The sequence below is a fragment of the Gymnoscopelus microlampas genome, assembly GCF_963454915.1.
Source record: "Gymnoscopelus microlampas genome assembly, chromosome: 10".
Taxonomy (NCBI): domain Eukaryota; kingdom Metazoa; phylum Chordata; class Actinopteri; order Myctophiformes; family Myctophidae; genus Gymnoscopelus; species Gymnoscopelus microlampas.
In genome coordinates this window covers 34,325,258-34,341,485 of record NC_139947.1, presented here as the reverse complement: position 1 = coordinate 34,341,485, position 16,228 = coordinate 34,325,258, and the positions used below count along the sequence as shown (strand labels likewise).

Here is a 16,228-nt window from a genome sequence, read left to right as displayed (position 1 = left end):
TGAGAACTTGTGAAAAAGATTTTCTCTTTACATTACAGCTAGGTTGAAAGTGGTTAAAATATATTATACCTAATATTTAGTTTTTAGGGTAGGCAATCACCCTATCTTTCTAGGTAGGCTAGTCACTGCCCATCTTTCACTGCAGGCTGAAAACCCACCTCTTCAGGAAACACTACCCTTCCTCTTTGCCTGGCCTACTTGTTGTTAACTAGTTGTACAAACTCTTGTTTTATTGTTGTATTGTTTTATTGGATCTTGTTTAGTCGATACACTTATTTGTTTTAGCTCGTGCTCATTTGATTTTGCTATTTTGTCTCATCTGTTTAAGAAAGTAGGTAGCTGATATATTGCACTTTTACCTTAGCGCTAGGTATACTCTTGGTTGCTTGTTTTTGCAGGAAATGCACTTAAGACTTCTGGTGATTAGTAGTTTTCGTTCCCTACCTATGTTGAATAACATAGGTAACAAGTCGCTTTGGATAAAAGTGTCTGCTAAATGACTGTAATGTAATGTAGGCTATACAATTTGCCTCTGCATTGGACAATGAGTGTGCACAGTACTGATTTAGTAAACAAATTGAATTGTTGTATATTACAGGAAATTAGTGTAGTCACCAAATCCCAAGGCAAACCTGGACTTGTCTCACGACACACCACTGTGCCTCGGCACACTGTTTGGGAACAACTGGTCTAATCAGTTTGCAAAGGAATGCCTCATTACTCATTCAATCTAAGAAGGTTTTTTTTGGCGGGCTGATTTGAACTCTTATCAAGCAGACAAGTAATTGTACTTGGACTTGTCAAATGCTTGAGTTCCTCCAATGCACTCTGCAGATAATGATAACTTTGACAACTCTCCCGCAGCATTTTAGTCGTGGTTTAATCAAACATTACACACCATCTCCCCTTCTGCTTGTTCCAATGCTGGGATGATGATATATGTCTGCCATCTATAGCCATCTGTAGAGTGCATTACGTGGTTAGATTAGGCTGGCATGCTCAGATGGGAATGGGTAATTGAACACGACTAGGGGCTTCCTCGATGCAATTACTGTCATTAAGGAAGCAATCTGCCATGGTGCATGAATGGAAGGCAGCAAGAGAACACACCGCAGTATCATACAACTTCAACATGAGACCTTGTGTCTGTGTGTGTGTGTGTGTGTGTGTGTGTGTGTGTGTGTGTGTGTGTGTGTGTGTGTGTGCGTGTGTGCGTGCGTGCGTGCGTGTGTGTGTGTTTATGTACCTTTGTGTGCTATTATTCCACAGTGTGGGTGTGCATACTGTAGGTGTGTACACGTGTCGTCTGTGTGTACTTACATTTATATGCGCATATGTAACGTTAGGATTGTGCCAGTTTATATAACTGGGGAAATACTGTACGCTCCTGTGGAATTGAGGTGTGTGTCACTTCAGCAGCAAGCAGCAAGTGTTGTGTGATATGTCGTTCGACAAAAACAATTTATAACTGTGAACGTACTGGGAGGATTCAGTTGAAACTTAACAGACATGTTAAGGCTTAACTTAACATGTCATCAGCAGGGCAGTGGAAAGAGCTAACACAAATGGTCACCCACAGATGCATAATATCCCAGCCATTGCTGAATCTGAATTGCATAATGTGCAGACTCTTAAATGATAGTGGATTTTAGATTTGTGTTTTAGGTTATTAGATTTTTAGATGGGCAATTGCATTTTTTTGATTTGAAGTTTTATATTGTAATCAGCTAAATCATTCAGTGTTTTTAATTGCACCGGTCTTTTTAAACATCTGTGATCATGCTGAAAGCTGAATAAACATAAACATAAATAAGTAATGCTTTCTATCAAAGCATGTAGGCAGCAGAGCCAAATGGTATTCCAGGGTCGGTGTAGAGAGCATTTTCAACACAGTTGAACTCAAATGTTCAATCAATCCTTTCGTGAGTCCCATCATGCTTTAATTGGCTACAATTATTCCAGTGCAAAAAAAAGTTAAATAACTGGTCTATAAATGACTGGCGGCCTGTAGCACTCACACCCATTGTGAGCAAAGGCTTTTGAGAAATAAATCGAAGGGCTGATCAAGAGCATGTTGCCAGTCACACTTGACCACCAATTCACCTACCAATTTTATAGATCCATAGACGATGCCATAGCAACAACACTACACACCGCCCTCTCCCACTTGGAGAAAATCAACTCCTCTTTGAGAATGCTGTTCACGTTCAACACCATAATTAGACTTGACACCAAGCTCAGGAACCAAGGGCTCAACCCCAGCCTGTGCAGCTGGATCCTGGACTTTCTGTCAGAACGACAACAGGTGGCTCTAACACCTCTGCCCCCCTGACCCCAGGAGCCGTACAGGGATGTGTTCTGAGCCCCCTTCTCTAGTCCCTGTACACCTACGACTGCCTATAGCCACGCACTCACAGCTCCAACTAATCAGTTGCCAAGTTCGCTGACACAACAGTGATAGTCGTGATCAATTCAGTTACATTTTATGGTGCCAAATCACAACAAGTTGTTTCAAGACACCTAACATATAGAGCAGACAGCAGAGACCCAACATTTCGCACCCTGAGCAAGCATTTTTGCAACAGCGGCAGCGAAAAACTGGAAGAAACGTCAGGCAGACCCAGGCTCTAGGGTGGCCTGCCATCTGCTTTGACCGTGTCGGGGGGGGGGGGGGGGCGCGGAGAGGAGAGAGACAGAGAGAAGGGGGAGACAGAAGGAGAGACAAGCAATAGCAGCAACAACAGTAATTATCACAGCAATAACAATAGTACAAGTAGTAAGAGCTGAAAGCAATTTGCAATAACCTGAGGTTCAGGAGGCTTCACGGCCCTTTCACCTGTCGGTGGCTTTGTCAGAGTACCCGTTGTACCCGTCTGTCTGTTTCTTTTGTGCCCATACTGTATATGGAGATATCTGTTTCTGTCTACCTACCTGATCCATGATGTCATCAGTATATGCCCATATATGGGCATGCTGATATGCCCATGTTGTCTGTTTCTGTCTACCTACCTGTGTCCCTTTTATGCCCATATAAGGAGATCTCTGTATCTGTCAGTCCTTGTCCTTTTTATGCCCATATATCGTGATTCCGGATGTTTATGGTTATGTTGTCATAGTGACGTGGTGGTGGTTTGTTTATGTTGTCATAGTGACGTGGCCGTGGTTTGTTTATGGCTGAGTCAGAATGACGTCAGAGGTCAGCCCGCCCGCCGACCCACCCGCCTGCCCTCCCACTAGCCAATTTTAATATAGGATAAGCAGTAGTATAATATAATAACAGTAATAGTAAGTATAATAATAGTGTAAGATAATATATAATGGTATACTATAGTATACTAATAATGTTAAGATAATATATAATGGTATAATACAATATAGTAGCAATCCACAGTCGTGCTCAATGGAGAGACCCGGTCCACAACTGGAGGACCAGAATCACACCCTCGATCTGCAGCCGGGGGGTCCGTGATCACAGTCTATGGAAACCTGCCAAATGGGAGACACAGAAACTCAGAGGAACGGGTCCCCGGATGATGAGTGAGTGACAGTCCTCAGTCCTCACTGGGATACATCATACAATGTTAATTACATGCACCGATGGGATGTGAACCCACACAATGAAGCGGAGAGAAGAAGAGAGGTTGAGGAAGGAAGGGATGGTGGAGAGGGTGAGGGGATAGGAGGGAAGAGGAGAGTAGATGAGGGTGGGGGAGGGGAGGGGGTGGTGAGGGAGAGAAGTGCCTTGCCCTTTAACCCACTGTTTCCCAAACACTGGGTCGGGACCCATTTGTGGGTCACAAGTAACATCCCTTTATTTTTTGTTTCCTACATTTTGATTTTAATTATTGTTATTTCAAAACATTTTCCACAAAAATCCCCAAAAATGCAAAATCTTTCATGAATTAAAAACTAATTCAATGATTTTTCAAAAGAATTTCATGAATAAATAAAAATAAAATCAAAGAAATTCCATAAATTCGAAAACTGTTTAAGAAGTAGTGAAAATAGCCAATCTACAAGCTGAGCTTGTTGATCTGCTATTTTCATTAGCTTGGGTCCAGGGGAAACATCACATTTCTCTTTTGGGTTTTTGGGAGAGAAGTGGAGAACGCAATGCTGCCAAGAGAACAACCTGGCTCTCAGCGTCAACAAGACAGCAAGAGCTGATCTTTAGACTACGGGAGGCCAAGCACAGAACACACCTGGCCACAAAGTCACTGGCAGCGGGCTGCTAAAGAGCTTTTCCCCCCAGACAATTAGATACATGATCAAGCTAGCAACACTTGGAAAATGCTATGTACCTGTACACAAGATGTAACAGTAAAGGCCAATTTGAACCTTGACATTTTACATTCAAAGTTCAGCAACAGTGCATAGATGCTATCCACCCTGTAGTGGCAGTGGATTATAGGGTGCCCTACAGTACTGCAAAAGAGGATGAAGAGACACTGTTCACAATATGCTGTAGACAGTCCACATCAGCAGTAGGCAGACAGGAGGCTAAATATTGAGGTATACTTAGTTGTCAGTGGATGTCGTGCACCAAAATTAGCCGATCTACAAGCTCACAATACATGGCAGTGCAGTACGTTGTAGAGCTGCAATTTAAAAAAATGTGAAGCTCAACAAGTCCTTTTGCTTTCAAAGAATTGAGAATCTTCTGTTTCTCTCAAAATGGCTCTTACAGTCAAACTGAGATTTCATCTCTTTCCTGTGATATAGGATTGTTCAGTGGTTGTTTAATGGCTACATGCTTCACGGAACCTGACATTAGAGTGGCTTTGGGCAGTGGGGCTATGAGGAGTGGCCACTCCAGGGACCGAGGAAATCTGTTAGCCATGCTTAAATGAACCCTCCCAAGGCACACTTGCGTCCAATGACCTGCTTATGAAACGCATCAGTCCCCCTTTCCCCACTTACTGCACCTCTTGTGTATTCTCTTCTCTTTACCTTTCTTTCTTTCTTTCTTTCTTTCTTCTTTCAAATTATGTTTTACTTTTTTCTACATCAACTCCCTCTCTCCCTTACAGTATTTTGTCTCTCTTTCCCTCTCTCATTCTTTCTCTCCCTGTCCCCCTTGTTCTTCCTCTTATTTTCACTGTTGTCTCCACTGTCTTGCAGTCTCCTATTCTTTTTTCCTGCAGGTAAGCAGAAACAAGACCAGCTAAATGAGCTGGGTTCAATCATTTCCCCAACCGCTCTGAAGGTGGGCTCCATACTCAGAGGTTTTGAGGCACTCGGTTCCATTTAAATTACCAGAGATAGCACTTTTTCTTGGGCAAAGAGTAGGTCAGCAGATCACGCAACACAGAGGAATGTCATCTTTTATTGAAAAGATGCTAATTGTTACTCATGAGTATTGCCTGTGGGAGTGAGAAGCATAATACGATTATAGGTAACATGATAATAGAGTTAATTACAGTCAGTGAGAGTAGTAACCTTTTATGTTGGTATGGGAAATTCTACAAGGCACAGGAGCATATGCATGCAATATTATATAACACGTCAAACTAATTATTGTTATTGAGCCCTTCTGCTGTGTTCTTCCAGCAGGCAAAACAAATTGGGTGCAGTGGGTTTGTTTTCGATATGATAGCCAAGGAAAGGGATCCACTGAATATGTTACTAAAAAAAAAAGCTTCAAGCTGAATTAAATATTCTGAGAATTGTTTCACATAGTTTGACAAAGATGCATTTGCAGTACATCCTGCATGTAGGTAATACAATGAACATTTGGCAAACCACAGGATTCAGGTGTTTTTTTCTGTACTGTATGGTATGAGGGCTTCCTGGTTTTTAAAGAGGCTGACTCACTTGCCGTACAGTAGGAGGTTAACGATTTTTATGGAATGTAATTCCATATTTCAACTTTTTGTCATCACCTTAGGCTATGAATGCATTGTTATGTTGCATTGGATTTTTTTGTTCTGTAGCTCACATGGCATTTTGGAGGTTGTTTCTGTTTTGTTACACGTATCAACATGTTTTAAGAATGATATAAACCACTTAAACCCTACATACTTTGTTAACCAGGGTCCCCCAGGGGTCTATACTTGGCCCCTATTTTCCCTCTACAACAAATCTCTCCGCTGAAAATAGCTGATCTACAAGCTCACAATGTGTCGTAAGATTGTGGATTGGCTATTTCTTCATGTTTGGCTATTATGACCCATGCCAGAATAGGGACGATAGGCTTCAAGTGGTTAACCACTTAAACCTCCCTAGACTTAGTAAATTGGACCTGAGTTGAACTTGGCCCGCTTTTTCCCTCTACACTAAATCTCATTGCTAGAAATAGGTGATCTACAAGCTCACAACTTGGTGTGTGTGTGTGTGTGTGTGTGTGTGTGTGTGTGTGTGTGTGTGTGTGTGTGTGTGTGTGTGTGTGTGTGTGTGTGTGTGTGTGCGTGCGTGCGTGCGTGCGTTTCTATTGATGAGGTGGCAGAATATATAATTTCTTGTTTTTTGGTATGACGAGTATTAGTAGTATATGAGTAACTGCAATATCAGCGAATAATAAACCTTATTTACATTTCATTGATTATTACATTAACAGTATACCACATAGTATTGTATACACTTCCACAGTAACAGATGGCTAACTAACTTGTCACTGCAATTAGCAGAGCTGGAAGGAATTGTTCTCAGAGAAAACTGGAGCAGCAGGGTTCGTTTGTCTCATCTTGACTTCAGAGACTCACAGCTCTTTTAAAGTTGTTGGTTAATGAACTTGGCTGCCTGACTTGGGGCTACACAGCGGCTGTTCTTTGAGATGGGGGGAAAAAATAAGCCCTCGACAGATTCAAATAATGAGTGGTGGAGAATGCATTTCCTTTCTTTCTCAAAAAAATGAAATCCTTTAGGTATAGTATTCAAAATGGAAAGATTTTAGAATTTGTTTTATTTAATGTGTGTGTGTGCGTGTGTGTGCATGCGTGCGTGCGCGTGTGTGTGTGAGTGCGTGCGTGTGTATTTGGCATGTTTATTGCAGTTTTTGGAGGTGAAGTGTTTGAGACAGCTAACAAAATTATATACAGTAGATACTTTGCCTTGGGACATCAAACACTATTTGACCATTCTGTTGCCTTGCTTAATGCCAATTTGGGCTTGAAGGCTGGTCATTAACGAGGGTCCCTCAACACACGGTATGTCTCACAGTTTGGAAAATACCACAATCTTGCTGATACTACAATTCATCTTGTTTGACTCACACTGAGAGAGATTTGTTGTGTTATTTTGATAACATAAAATGGATATACACCGCAGAGCTGTTGCATAGAAAACAATCAGCTTTTTATGGCCCTCAGAAGTTTATATTCCTGTTTGCAATTTCTTTGTCTTTGACTCTGTTATGACTTGAAGGTCCCACATGCTAGATCAAGAAATCACCCAGGGTATGACAGGATATAAAAATATGTTTTTTTTTAATTCTTAATATATATAGTCATTTTAAAAAGGACATAGGTTTTCAAAGTACCGTGGATAATTAACGTAAAGCTTGGTATTCCACCCAATTATAATGGGGGTCATGGGTAAATCAGCAAGCAAGGACAATGGATGTCTGCTATCTGTAGTTGAGCTATGCTGATTGTTTAGAACTTTGAGCAGACAGTATTCTTTCCTGTCATAGCCACAGGGTATAATCTCTTGGAAAGGTGTGAAAGCACCTTTGCTCCTCCCTGCATCTGCTTGCAAGAGAGCTGTGCTGTCTCAGCTCAACACCTATATTATTAATCTTTTCAGTAGTCACAGCAGCTCTGTCTGCACACAGACTGTGATCTAATAGTCAGTCTGAGCTCCCACAGCAAGAGAGGTCAAGGCGACCCTGTGTAACATGATTACAGATATGAATGCCATCGCTCACTATCCAGGTGCTGGGTAAGGGGCAAAAGGTATAGCCTCTGGCCAGCTGACAATGAGGAGATATGAGAGAGGAGAGGAGTCTGTTATGTGGTCTGATGTTATGTGTCCACATGAGGCAAAGTGGTATAAAATGCTATCGACCACCTCACAGACTTAATATCTGCATCTGACTGTCATGGGGTGGGCATCTGCCTCGACCTCTAATAGAGTGGGATGTTCTGTTTTTGCCAGGGGGAGATTGAAAAGGATGTAGGGTAGCTTGTTATGTCCCCTGGAAATGGGGAATTGGAAGATTCTTGATGGCCAGAAAGAAAGCAAAGAGGGCAGCGGGGAATTAATTTTGCCAGTGACTTTGAATAGTTTCAGTGTGGGATTGAAAGGTAAAGTATCTTTTTGACTGACAGCTCCACTTAATCTGCTCTTTCACAGTCAAAACAAGAGCCTTTTTAGTGCCTGCAGGTGGCTCGTGAATGCCTAATTCATTTAGCTAGACACACTGAATCAAAAGCAAAACAATCGTATTAGGTTACTGAAACTATATGGAATATTGTCAAAATGTCATTGTACTGTAGGATTGTGAGCAATTAGTATGTGCCCAGGAGGCTCTGGATTTCAACGCAAGGTCAGTGTTGATGTCTGCTGTGGATCAGATGCAGAGTTACAGCTGCCGGTAGATTAGAATGGTTATAACCATCAGTGATGATCTAATCAGAAGAATAGGGATATGAAAACATTGGGTGGCCCGGGCGGCTGGCGTAGCGGTCCGTGCACCTATAGGCTGCTAATGCAGCCTGACAGCGTGTCGCGGGATAGAATCCCGACTTTGCTGTGTGTCACTCCCCATTTCCTGTCAGTCTACTGTATTCTATCAATAAAGGCAGAAAAAGCCACGAAAAACATATTGGGCTACTTGCTGTACAGGGAATTCCTTTCCTTGTGTTGCAGTGATACGACAACATACGGTAAAACATTGAACACTTAAGAAAGGACATTCAGGACTCACATTGGTGCAGTAGGATACGGCATGATATGTAATCAGATAGTAGCTGAAACTAGACAGCAGAAAGTAAGATGCAGTAAGATTCCCAGTTTAGTATTTGGGAAGCTACACAACAGAGTGATAATGTATTCTTATGCATCTGTCAAAGGTTTGGCATTGCACTGAATTGTGATATTAATGCCTTGAAATACAAAGGTAGTTAGGACTAGCCAGGACCGTTCAAACAAAATAATGTCTCTACTTTTGTCTTAATTTCATGGTGTTTACAGTACATCTCTTTTATCTGTAGAGAAAGCGATATTGTCTGTTGTGTTATATACTGTACTGTACATGGTGAAAACACCATCTGTCATTTTTCTGCGCCATATGGTATGCCTTATTTATTCTCTTTGTCCACAAGTTAGAAATACCCTTTTAACTTGTACCTTAAAAGATAAGGCTGGCGTAATCGCTTTTTCTTTTTTTTTCTCCTATCGTCAACATAGCTTAAGAAAAGTCCAAGACCAATAAATGTATTTCACCTACTTACTAGTACGGACTGGAAAAATGACAATGCCCCCATTCATTGTAATGATGAATTACACTGTCAGTAGAGCTCTGGAACTTGTTTTAACAGGTTTTTGGACAACAACGGAGTACTACTGTACCTTTAATCTGACCATACTTGTAAGTACCGTAGGTGAAATGATTTTTCTGGTCTTGGAATTTTCGCAGGTTAAATTGGCAATAAGAAAAAATAAAATTACACCGGCCTTATCCTTTAAACCCATATAGAATCTTCTTCCTCCAGTAATGGTACAAGGCGGCTGTCTCTTCCTCGTTGTGAAACAGGTGTTCTGAATTCACTGACGGCCCTTTTAATCTTCTTTTTAAATCCTGGGGAGATGAAGGATTTCGGTTGCTTATCACTATGTACTATGAAGATCAAGGGGATTAGAGGTGTAATCCCATTTGAACCCTCATGGAGTTTTGGTACCCCGTCATCTAATTTTCTTTACCATATTCTGCCAACTGCCCACAAACCTTTACCATGGCACAGTGCCACATCATCAACATACCCTCTACATGTGTGATTTATTTTAATTGAATTCAGATCAGTGAGACATTCTTATTGTCTCCGCCAGGCCGAAAGCTATGGCGAGAGAGTATTTTCAGATCAGCCATCATAATGGCATAGCGCCACCATGAGGCCGACTTTTGCAAAACACATTTTTTGATATTACTCCCACAGATTTTGTCCAAAAAATACGCAAATCGGTACACAGCATCTCATGTGATCAAGACGGATCTGTCCGATTTTCCATATTCCATCCTGATTGGCTAAGATTGGCTTCCAAAGTTTGCAGGATTGGTTCGTTTTTAACAAAATGCCTCAAATCATGAATGCAGCATGCGATTTCCGTGAAATTTTCCACGTAGATTCCCACTTTGCCCAGGAAGAAAAGCCGCTTAAAAACGTTCAAATCAGCCTCATGGTGGCGCTATAACAGTCCGGTTCACGTTTTTACCTATAATTGCACCGATCTGCGTGAAACTTTGCACGCACAGTAGTCCCTAGAGGCCAAGGCAAAAGCTTTGCCCTGCATTTTTCACATCTGCCTTTTAGAGCGCCACCAGGAGGATGACTTTTGTAAAACATTTTTTTTGCTCTTACTCCTTCAGATTATGTCCAAAAACCACACAAATCGGTACAGTATTTCTAGTCATGTGATCAAGATGGATGTGTCCGGAATTTCATATTCCATCCTAATTGGCTAACATTGGCTTCTAAAGTTTGCAGGATAGGTCTGTTTTGAACAAAATGCCTCAAATCATGAATGCAGTGTGCGGTTTCCGTGAAATTTTGCACGCACATTCCCACTAGGCCGAGGAAGAAATGCCACCCTTTTCACATTGGCCTGTTATAGCGCCACCAGCAGGTCTAATTCAGCAAACACATATTTGGAACAAAATGCCTCAAATCACGAATGCAGTGTCCGATTGCTGTGAAAGGCCTAAGAAGAAATGGCACCCTTTTCACATTTACCTATTATAGCACCACCAGGAGGCCACAATAACCTACCTGACCTGGCAGAGACTTGTGCTCCGAGGAGCACTTTTTCTAGTTTACAATGATTCCTTGTTAAAATAATGAATGCCACCTTAACCACTTGAACCTCAACATATACTGTGGGGGGAGCATTAGCCAAAAAATAGCAGATCTACTAGCTTGTAGGTAGATCTTCTATTTTTGGCTTAAGAAATATGGTGTAGAGGGAGAAAGCGGCCTAAGGACAGTTAGTAACTCAAGTCTGTTTAGCTAAGAATAGAGGGTTTAAGTGGTTTATTCTAGTTGTACTTGTGCTCTACTGACACTAAAGAGTATGTATACCTACCATCAAGTAGGCAAAGTACCATGTGAAGAAAGTTATTTTCTTTTGTTTCATTCTCACAGTTTAATCCTGAGTGTTAATTTAACAACTATGAAAGTGCAGAAGATAATCCTTTCAGGTCAATTTGTACACTCTCAGAGTTAGATTAACACTGAAGATTTTATAGTGCACTCATAATATTGAGCAGATGCCCCTTCCCCTATTCTTACATGCATGACACGTTGTGGCGTGGTTAAATATCACTATCATTCCTCATCCTAATGACCTACGTGGACAGCTCCAACAATTGCCTAATTCTGCCACCTCCATTCACTCAACCTCCACACTGGAAGGTGATAAAGAATATAAGAATTCTGAATCACTACTTCACTATGGCAACTTCCTCCGTCGAATAAATAATAAAAGCCATAGATATCTCTAATAGGATGTGCCATGCATGACGATGTTCGGTGCTTGATTTCTCTCTCTTTTTTTTTTTACACAAATTAGGCCATATTGTCTGAACTGAACTGAACATCGTTCAGTTTCGTTCCCATGAAGTGGATTTAAATAATCTCTGCTTCTTAAAAAGGATGTATTGGTAGTAAGTAAGAAAAAAAAGTACCGACATCTGATTCGGCGCAGTATTTTTATAATTAGAGTTTAAAAGTCGGTACTACTTTCTTAGCAGCGCAGTAATACATTCAAAGGGGTGGTGCGGTTTTTGACACGTGATTCCCGATACAACCAATGGAGTCGCCTCTTCCGTCTCACCACTTCCTGCAACAACGGCCATAGCAACGGTAACGTCCGAAGAAAATACGTCAAAACAAAGAAAATATCCTTCAAAAGCACGTCAAAAGGACTCGAAACGATGCTATATGGATCTTATGTCTGTCAAGAAAGAAGAGGTTCAGGAATTTACACGGACAAGATGGGATACATGAACAACAAGCCATGGATACACGACGGTCGTCTGTCCCGACCGAACTTCAACCAGGTGTTTGCACTTTTCCATTTACGGCCCGTACATCTACATAAACGTTCAGATTTCAAATATAAAGTGCTTACCGCATGGCCATTGATGTTAAAATTCTATATGGTCCCGCAGAAATACCCGTATATTCCGTATTGTTCAATAAAGAGTATTCTTAACCGATCGGTGGCCATTTTCTCATAGATTTATAATGTATCAGAATGCAATACACCTCCCATCCGATAGGGTCGCATTGTTGAAAGGATATGGTGAAAATGGCTACCGATCGGATTAAATTCAATTCAATTTTCAATTCAAAGGGCTTTATTGGCATGAGAAAACATACGTTTACATTGCCAAAGCAGATAGCACAATACAACAATACAGCAATACAATCAAAACAAAAATATGTACATTTGAAAGTCAGAATCTTCCATAGATCAATTTCTATGTATCAAGATCACTGTGCAGGTATAGTGCAGGAATATACACTTAATTATTAGGATTAACAGGCTTTTTATTGAACAATACGGAAGATACAGGTACTTCTCTGGGCCCGTACATCATTGTAACATCCATGGCCATGGGTAAGCATTTTAAATCTGAAATATGAACGTTTATGTAGATGTACGGGCCGTTTATGGAGAAAGTGCAAACACCTGGACTGGTTGAATGTTTCAGGGCTACTAGAACGTGCATCAACGTTACTTATAAACATCAACATTGTGTGGATATGGGTTCTTACAAGCCTCCTGAGGACGCTGGGTTTCACGCAACATTCTACCAGCGTTTTATTGACAAAAATACATTAATGTGATTAATGTGAGAAGAAAACGGCAGAAGGATCAACTCTCTCAAACAGAAACGTCAGCAGGTGAGCCACATTTTAACATGAGACTGAAATAATTTATTGTGTTATCAGATAAAAGCATTGAAAATAGCAGATCTACAAGCTCACAACACATCACAACGCGTTGTGAGCTTGTAGATCTGCTATTTTCTATAGATTTATTTGGGGGGAGACACATTTTAACATGAGACTGAAATCATTTTTTATGTTATCACATGAAAAAAATCAATTGAAAATAGCATATCTACAAGCTCTCACATTTTAACATGAGACTGAAATAATGTATTGTGTTATCAGATAAAATCATTGAAAATAGCAGATCTACAAGCTCACAACACATCACAACGCGTTGTGAGCTTGTAGATCTGCTATTTTCAATAGATTTATTTGGGGGGAGACACATTTTAACATGAGACTGAAATATTTTTTTATGTTATCACATGAAAAAAAAACAATTGAAAATAGCATATCTATAAGCTCACACGTCGCGTTGTGAAAGTAAAACTACTGTACCTCAAAATTCTACTTGAGTACAGTAGCCTACTTGAGTAAATGTACTTAGTTACTTTACACCACTGAAAGTACAGGTACTAAAAAAACATACAGTACTCAAGTGAATGTCCACCACTGCATCTCACCTGTGCTGATAAAGCCCATAAGCTAATTGGCAATATGGCCAAGTAAGAGATTGTAAACAAAACATGCATGTCAATATTGGACTGTCAAATATTGATTTGTCATTTTATGATTGTATGTGTGGTATTACTGTATTTTAAACATTCGTGTGTCATTTCAGTATTAGATAGCCTGCACCTTTGACTCTAGCCTAGAGGAAGCCTTTATGACAAAGGTCATTAAATAGCAACCACTCCTACATACCATCTCAGAGCTGGGCTATTAGGTGCAGACTATTTGTTCTTATATTTGGCAGCGTATAGGACACACCCACATACTGGCTGTTAGAGGGTTTCAACAACTTTGGATGCCCAAAAAGGAGGCAAAAAGGTTGGCAAAGTATTGTGCTGTAATTGGCAGCCGCCATATATGGCGGAGAGGGTGTTACTTATACCCATAGAGTACTGAGTGACATGTTTATTGTATCGTGAAGTCATATGCCAGGATTATGTGAATGTAACCTTACTGCACCTATAATATTTGTGTCCCTGTATGTTTCTCCTTTATGTGAACATAAATAAATGGTTAATGTGTGTGTGTGTGTGTGTGTGTGTGTGTGTGTGTGTGTGTGTGTGTGTGTGTGTGTGTGTGTGTGTGTGTGTGTGTGTGTGTGTGTGTGTGTGTGTGTGTGTGTGTGTGTGTGTGTGTGTGTGTGTGTGTGTGTGTGTGTGTAAGTGAACCACCCTTCGCTGACCGCTACAAGATCTTCTTTGAGAGTCATCCGCCATGGCTTATAGTTGACCAAGAGGTGCTGAAACTAAAACAGCTACGAAGGATGTTCGTAAACACAGTGAAGAAGCATGAGGATCTTGATGCTTCAAACTACAGGTAACTCAAATACTATGTGTGTCTTTGACAGTTCTGGGAAACAAAACAAAAAAAAACCTTTATGCTGAAAAGTATATTATAGATGTATTCCCTCACAAAAACTATGAGAGTCTATGAGAGTATATTTAAACTAAATTGGCGATCATTGTTAAAACGTCTTTATTGATACACTTGTGCTCATCTTTCCCTAACATTTTATGTTGCAGGCAGGATAAATTGAAGCGGAGGTTGACCCCTGATTTCCCCCAACTGGTTTTTCACTGCCCTACCAAGTGCAACATCTCTGAACATACATACATGTCCTTCCTACTGTAGGTATTTTAGGAAAAAGGTTTGGTGATGCAGGGCTGCAAGACATACTCATTGAGTGAAGTTGGTGCCCCAAATCCATCAATGGTGTGATCAGTGGTCATCCACAGGAGATGCAGTCTGCACTTATATTGTGTATATATATTTTGTCATATTTGTATACTATTTAGCTGCCGTTGCACTGTCAACCAACATTTCTCTGTTCATACCTGTGAGTGACACAGAAGGCCTGATCTGGGGGGTGGGTGGGAGGGTTGATGTACAAATGACACATGCTGTGACACACTGTGGTATTTTAATAAATATTTCATACCATATGTTGTAATAATTTGGAGCTTTAGTGTTTTTATTTTACTGTAGTCCATTTTTGGCATTATTCCAATCTAGAGGGCTGATTTTCAGCCATTTTGGGCCAAGGAGTGCTGCTTTTTTTCTCCTACCTTTCAGTACACAGTAGGTTGTGACATTTTCTATGTATGAAATATAAGCTTTTAGCTAAATGTGCTATGTGTATGTTTCATTGTGCTGGGCACCAATCACTTCAGTAGAAGCGTTTTCTTTCTACATTTCATGATCAAAATTCAAACATGAGTACACTAAGGCACCAATACTTGTTTCAGATGTTAGGTACATGTATTTATGACATTTGATAAAGATTTTGTGTTGCCAAAATCAGTTTTCAATATTTTACAAGCAAAAATAGCAGCACAAGATTTTCGTTTTTTGGTTATTCACTTTAATATACACATTTCTGGCTTGTGAAAAAATACTGCAGGATTTTGTGCGGAGATACTTTAACCCAAAGTCCACAAGGGTATTGGCTATGCAAAAATGCATTGAAAAAGTAGATCCAAGTCGTGGGAACGAAATTCATTTTCTAGGCACTTTTTGGTGGGTCACCACACGGCCTAAATTATATGAAATTGTTTGCTGCTTGAGAGTTCAATTTCCTGTTTGCAATTTTTACTTGAACGGAGTCCCCTATGGCTCTATACTAGGTCTGCCCCCTTTTTACCTCTACACTAAATGTCTTAGCTGAAAATAGCCCCTCCCCTACCTTTGAATCTACCCAGATCTCATACATGGCCTCTCTGGAAACCAATTGACAGAGACAGAGAACTTTAATCTCTTACTTCAAATTGTAATAATTCTGCATGATTCTGCAGTTTGTGTACTATTCTGCAGCTTGACTACTATTCCACGGACAGGCCAGAATTCCGTGAAAATTGCTGCGATCGCGGAATCCTGAAATCCTGGGGGGAGTTAGTAGGAGTACCGTGAGACTAGTCCAGGTGTGCCTTGGGATTTTCTAACAATTCTTTGTGTGTCTGTCCGTCTGTCTGTCTGTCTGCCTGCCTGAGTGTCTTCCAAATGAA

General features: G+C 40.6%; 1 protein-coding gene across 4 annotated transcripts in view; it reads left to right on the top strand.

Moving 5' to 3' along the window:
• cpne5a (copine Va) overlaps positions 1–16,228 on the top strand; it is a gene marked incomplete at its 5' end in the record, with an annotated part of 82,954 nt that overhangs the window by 28,202 nt on the left and 38,524 nt on the right. The gene's annotated exons all lie outside the window — the stretch shown is intronic.